General features: G+C 35.5%; 1 non-coding gene across 1 annotated transcript; it reads left to right on the top strand.

The window, feature by feature from the left end:
• Positions 1-597: 597 nt before the first annotated feature.
• Positions 598-716, top strand: LOC128248439 (5S ribosomal RNA). Its single transcript, XR_008264670.1, has one exon. It is a non-coding gene; the product is annotated as a 5S ribosomal RNA (ribosomal RNA).
• Positions 717-7,039: the final 6,323 nt, after the last annotated feature.

Raw genomic sequence — 7,039 nt, 5'->3', positions numbered from 1 at the left:
CATATCTATATACATACATACATACATATCTATATACATACATACATACATATCTATATACATACATACATACATATCTATATACATACATACATACATATCTATATACATACATACATACATATCTATCTATCTATCTATCTATCTATCTATCTATCTATATATATATATATATATGTATATTCACACACACACGCGTGCTCACACACACATATATATATATATACATGTGAACATACACACTTAAGCCCTTCCCTCTCTACGGTGCATAGGTTATCGACGACTTTTTCCCCGCATCGTGGAAAAAGGATTGAACTATATTGTGGATATACATACATGCATACATACATACATGCTTACCTATATACACACACACACACACACAAACACACATACACATATACACGCATGCACACACACGTGCGCACACACAAATACACGCACGCACACACACACACGTACATTCAAGGACACACATATTTACAAGCGCAGGGATGACTGTGTGGTAAGAAGTTTAGTTCTCAACCTTATGGTTCCGCAAGCAATTTCTACTATGGCGAACAAGAAAGCCGCAAAAGTGCTGTATTGTGGATAAGTGCTTACGTCCATATCACGTTGAAAGCACCGGTTCTCCTCCGATCACCGAAGTTAAGCAACATCGAACCTAGTTAGTACTTAGATGGGTGACCACTTGGGAAAACTAGGTGCTGTAAGCACGAAAAAAAAAGTGCTATATATGTATCTATGTATGCATGTATGTATGTATTCATGTATGTATGTGTGTGTCTTCTAATTTTTAATTATTATAAATCTTTCTCTGAGGAGGGAGCCGGTTTCCAACAAAAATACAAGACTCCATCTTTGGGGTGTAGTTAACACAGACAAATTCACATTTGGAACTTGAGAAAAGTCTTGGATATTTTTACTGTTCTACTCACAGATTGCACTTGTAATGTACGAATTAGCGGGTCGATTTCGCTTTCCGAAAACCCCAGTTTATCCAGATTCTCCTTTAAGCATTTACTAACAAAACCTAGTGAATTGGTATGAATATGAATTTATAGTCTGGATATAGAATCTGGAGGTTTCGAAGCAGTTGTCGATAGATATCCTCTTTTTCTTTGATTTTTAAAGAAATATTTTATATATGTATGTATGTATGTATGAATGTATGATTTCATTATTCAGTTTTATTTCATGATTTCTTGCCAATAAAGAAAGAGCCGGTTTCTAACCTGGATCCAAGGCTCCTTCATTAGAATTTCAACAACATCAACAGGGTATTTTTATATGTATGTATGTATATATGCAGATTTGTATATTTTATGGTATTGAGCCTGAAATTATGTTGTTACGAAGAGAACTTCTTAACCACACAGCCATGTATGCACCTAGTGACTGTATATGTGTGTGTGCATGTGTGTATATATGTACATGCGAGCTTACCATCTGGTTTCCTGGGCTACTGGTTTCTGATTTTTATTTTAGCAAATGAAATAAAAATCAGAAACCGATTGTCCAGGAAACTAGATGGTAACTGTTTTTATTTTTCATTTCATTCCTTTCGAAATTTTATCCTTAATAGTGGTTTGGAACTTAGCTGTTCTTTCTAGCGTGAAGGAATCCTATGATGGATACCTCTTATGTGCTTAAATGTACACTGTACAATGGGTCACAAACAACGTTTCGATTGGCATGGATGCTTCAAAAGCGGGAGAACGTACTTGAAAGACGACGAGCGAGCTGGAAGACCTGCCACAAGGGTCAGCCACGGAAATGTGGAAAAAATCCATCAGGTTGTGCATGAGGATCGCCAGATGACAATCAATGACGTCTTGAAGCATTTGAGGGAGGACATTAGGCGAAAGCGACCGGATCTGTGGAGCACGAAGAAGTGGGTTCTTCACGACAACAACGCACCCTGCCACTGAGCTCTCCTCACTCGTAAATGGTGTCGCTTCTGCACCCGCAGCCGTAGATGTGTGTGTGCGTATATACATATATATGTATATGTATTTAAGCATAATACATACATACGCACGCACACATACACATGTAGGTGTATGTACAGGGAGGAAGAAGAGAAAGAGACTAAAAAAAAAGGCGACGGACAAGAAAATTAAAACAAAAACCCAGAAAGTACAAAAGAAACAAAACAAAAAAAATGAAACAAGAAGAATTAAATAAGCAGCGGAAATGTAATTGTAGCGGCTGATCGTTGTTGGGATAGGACAAAGATATGAATTTACATCTTCTGTACTTAGAAAAAGAAGAAAAGAAAAATCAATAAAGCAGACGTACATTTCTGGTTCAGCTTTTGTATTTTAAAATGGCGATAAATTGCCGAGGAATAGGGGGCTTCAAAGCAGGGAAAATAATGCAAAAGTCCTCTTTACACAGAACTCATATAAAATACGATTTAGTATTAGATGGCGTTGTTGTTGATAGCGGTGGTGGAGGTGACGATGATTATGATTATGATTATGATGATGGTGATGATGATGATGGTGGTGGTGGTGGTGGTGGTGGTGGTGATGTTGATGATGATGATGATGAAGGCGAGGGATGTTATGTTTTGAGATGGACAAGAACATATGTGTGTGTACGTGCAGAAGTGTAGCATAGTGAGTTAATGGGTAATGTTACATACATACATACACACATGTATATTTTTTCTTTGTAGTTTCAGCTCAGAACTGCGGCAATGCTGGAGCACCGCCGTTTTGCTACACTGTTATTATTGTGAGCCTCCTCTAATATGTGGCACTTGGTGAAGAACGGAGTTTGATGTAGCTACCCTCATTTTCAAATATATATATATATGTACACGCTTATACAAACATATGTACAGGCGTACACACACACACACACACACACACACACACACACACACACACATATATATATATATATATATATATATATATATATATACATATATACACACACATATATGTATATGTACACGTATTTGTATGTATAAGTGTATATGTATGTATGTGCATGTGTATTTGTGTATGTATATATGTATGTACATGTGCATGTGTGTATGTATATATTACGTTAGAAAAAGAAAAATGTTTAATACACACACACACACACACACACACATATATATATACATTTTCTCGCTCAAAATCATATAAACATATAATTGTCCGTCCGACCATTGATCCATTAAACTATCAATCAGCCTGTCTTTCTGTTTGTCTGTATGTCTTTCTATCTATCTATCTATCTATATATCTATCTATCTATCTATCAGATTCATTTCCTCATCTGCAAGTGCAAGCGTACACACACACACATATGCATACATACATACATACATACATGCATGCATACATACATACATACATTCACAATCACACATATATGTTGCACGCAAACACACATACACTCATGCACGGGCACACACACATATGCAACACCAAAAACACACGCACATATACATTGCATTTCTCCCCTATGTTCTTCAACTATTTATATAACATAAATTGAACCTAGATTTATTATTAGCTTACTAATTGCTTGCTATATTACACGTAACATAGAAAAGAAAGAAAAGAGAGAGAGAGGGAGAGAGAGAGAGAGGTGAGAGGGTGAGCTATACAAAAAGGGAACAAAAACGAAAAAAAAATTGTATAAATGTTGAATTATTTTCTTTCCTTATTTTCCAATTTTTCAATTTTTTCTTTTGTTTTTGAAATATTTTTATCATTAGAAAAATAATTTTTCTTTTTACCTTTTATATTCTTAAATTTCCTCTTTAGATACGTTGCTAATAAAAGCGTTTATATTGCTTTCCGCTAGAATATAAATATATATATTTACTAAACGTGGCAATCGTTAAGTTATTAACGAGGTGTTTTTTTTTTTATATGATACTTTGAAGATAAAGTAAAAAATTATCATCCGTCAGCCTCGACGATTAACAGAAGTGCTTTATAATATATTAGGGTTTAAGTGGTTGAATATTCCAGGTAAAATTTAGGTATCATCAGATAAAACTAGAGTGACACTCTGTATCAAATTTGACCCTTTGAACCACATATGTAGCTGTCAGACAGGACTCCATACAGTCTCCGTAAACCCTTAGATCAACTGAAGTGCCTACTCATTTCATTGGAGTGTATTTGGTTGAGTATTCCAAGCAAAATCGATGCCCCTTTAGGAAGAATCGATGTGATACATCATGTAACAATACCAACCTTTTGATGTACAGATACAGATTGTTGAATGGGCGTCCATTCAGATTCCGTATATTCCCTTAACCTCATAAGTCCTGGGGCGTTCCAAGACTATTGTGAAATTCAAACAATAGATTGAACCCGAAACCAAGTGACTGATAGCGAGTTTCTAACCCTTTGGTCATCTTTGTGACACATACACTATAAATACTTACATCCCCTCATTCTAATGCAGTTATATGTATGTGTGTATGTTTGTGTGCGTGTGTGTACGTGTATGTATGCATATATGCATGTATATATGTATTCATGTATGAATGTATATGTGTATGTATATATACATATGTACATATGTATGTGCATATGTGTGTGTTTACGCATGTATATGATATATATGTATATATAATATATATGTTTAATATAATATATATACATGTATATTTACATACACGCGCGCATACACACATATTACGTGTATATATTTGCTCTGCAAGATTCATGATGTTAAATCGTGTGTTGAAACAAATATAGTTATATTTCGCGACGGTCAATTTTTTTTTGTCAAATAACCACACGCACTATATACTCGTTCTGCACTTCAGCTTTATTATTATTATTATTATTATTATTATTATTATTATTATTATTATTATTATTTTAGTGTCCTTTGTCTGGAATCTTTCGTCACACATCCTGTGACCTCTTAAGCGGCTCTCCATCCCAAGTATCTCTTCCTGTCCCATTTAGGCAATTCTGTCTTCTTCTGGTGTGTATACTTATCTGATCATGCTTTTGTGTCCATATGCCTGAGCGCGCGCGCACGCGTCTATATGTTTTGTATGTGTGTGTTTTTTTTGTGTGTGTATGGGTTTGCTTACTATACTGTTTGTATCCGTGTCCTTTATTTAGTTTTTCTTATTCATTTACTCTTTTTCTCTTCGACTTGTTTCAGTCATTTTACTGCGGTCATGCTGGAGCACTGCCTTTAGTCGAACGAATCGACCCCAGGACTTAATCTTTGTAAGCCTAGTACTTATTCTATCGGTTCCCTTTTTGCCGAACCGCTATATTCGACGGGTTTCTTTCAGTCTCCGTCTAACAAATCCATTCACAAGTCTTTGGTCGGCCCGAAGTTATAGTAGAAGACACTTGCCCAAGGTGCCACACAGTGGGACTGAACCCGGAACCATGTGGCTGGGAAGCAAGCTTCTTACCACACAGTCACACCTGCATTTATTTACTTATTTATTTCTATGTATGTATGTATGTATGTATGTATGCATGCATGCATATATGCATGTTTGCTAGTATGTATGCGCACTCACTCGCGCGCACACCAATTAACGAATGGCTAAAGAACAGTCATAAAGTAATCCCTTTTATTAACTTATAAATGTTTCTCGTATAAGTAAGCATGGTGATTACTGCTAAGCATTTTGGGTTTTAACAATTAGTTATAAATATCGAAATGGCGAAGCAGTATCTTATCACACACAAACACACACACACACACACACACGCACACGCGCGCGCGCGCGCACACACACACACACACACACACACACACACACACACTGGTAAAATAAGTACCGTTTGAACACTGGAGTCTCTGTAATCGACTTACCTTTCCCCTGAAATTGCTGGCCTTGTACCAAGATTTGAAATCAGTGTAATATAATATGACATAGCACTCACTTTGAAGGGTATGCTTTTGCATTGAAGGAACTTGAAATAACAACAAAATACCTGGTGTGTAAATGAGAAAAACAGGTAGGTAAATGGACATATTGAAAATGATGCAGACGGTGGAATTAAACATCGAAGACGTTATCCACATCATAAGCGGCTGCCAGAAAATGTCCTCACGGTTCTCTATACCTGTGAGGCAAGACGTCAAGGACAAAACATCACATAGCGTAATCCGTACAAAAGGTAGTTCCGAACATGAAAATGTAAGTTACAATGTTGTGAATATTATGCTTTTTTCATTATATGAGAGAATACTGTTGGAATATCTCCACTAAAACTTCTGTTAGACTCTAAACATAATAAAACAGACATAATGATCTGCGATAGAGAAACAAAAGTATGTACAATAACAGAAATTAATTTTCCGGAAGACGTTAACATTAAAGATAAAAGAAAACATCTATTCCGGATGAATGGGAAATCTATAGATGCTACACACGAATATAAATTATAAGCGTGATTATTGGGTCACTTAGTTATGAAACAAAAAAGCCTAAGTACCAATCTTGTGAAGCCAGGCTTCGAAAACTAAAAAGAAAGCGATGAATTGGGAACTGGCAATTACACGCCATTAACGGAACCATGAAAATAGTTCCGTTAAGTAAAAGATTCCAGAGGTATTTGGTACATATACGCACGCATAGAGACACCAGCTTGTGTGTGTGTCTATATATGTATATGTATATGTATATTCATACATATATGTATGTCAGAATAGATAAGTCTTCACATGCAATGACATACATGCATCTACATTTACGTATATCTCCAGACACGTGTAATTACCAGTTGATGTTATCTAATTTCCTATAAAAGATCTTCGCTTCAAGGTTGAAATCGGGTTTTTCTCTATAAGTGAAAATATTAAATATACAACCTCAAAAATGTTTTCCTTTACAGTTGTATCAACTGGTGCATGACCTATTGTGTTATGCCCGGAATAAGTAATAACTTGTATAAGCAAGTATAAGCAAGAAAGAATTTAGTAAAAGAAGGCGAAACAATACTGAAATAAAAGAAAACATTTAACAGATCAAAATACATATTAGTTTTGAACTGTTTTTATTTCTACGTGCAATATGTATAACAAATCACAGACA

This window comes from Octopus bimaculoides, chromosome 7 (genome assembly GCF_001194135.2).
Source record: "Octopus bimaculoides isolate UCB-OBI-ISO-001 chromosome 7, ASM119413v2, whole genome shotgun sequence".
Taxonomy (NCBI): Eukaryota; Metazoa; Mollusca; class Cephalopoda; order Octopoda; family Octopodidae; genus Octopus; species Octopus bimaculoides.
Note: the sequence above shows the minus strand (reverse complement) of the source record. Positions and strands in the feature narration are given on the sequence as shown.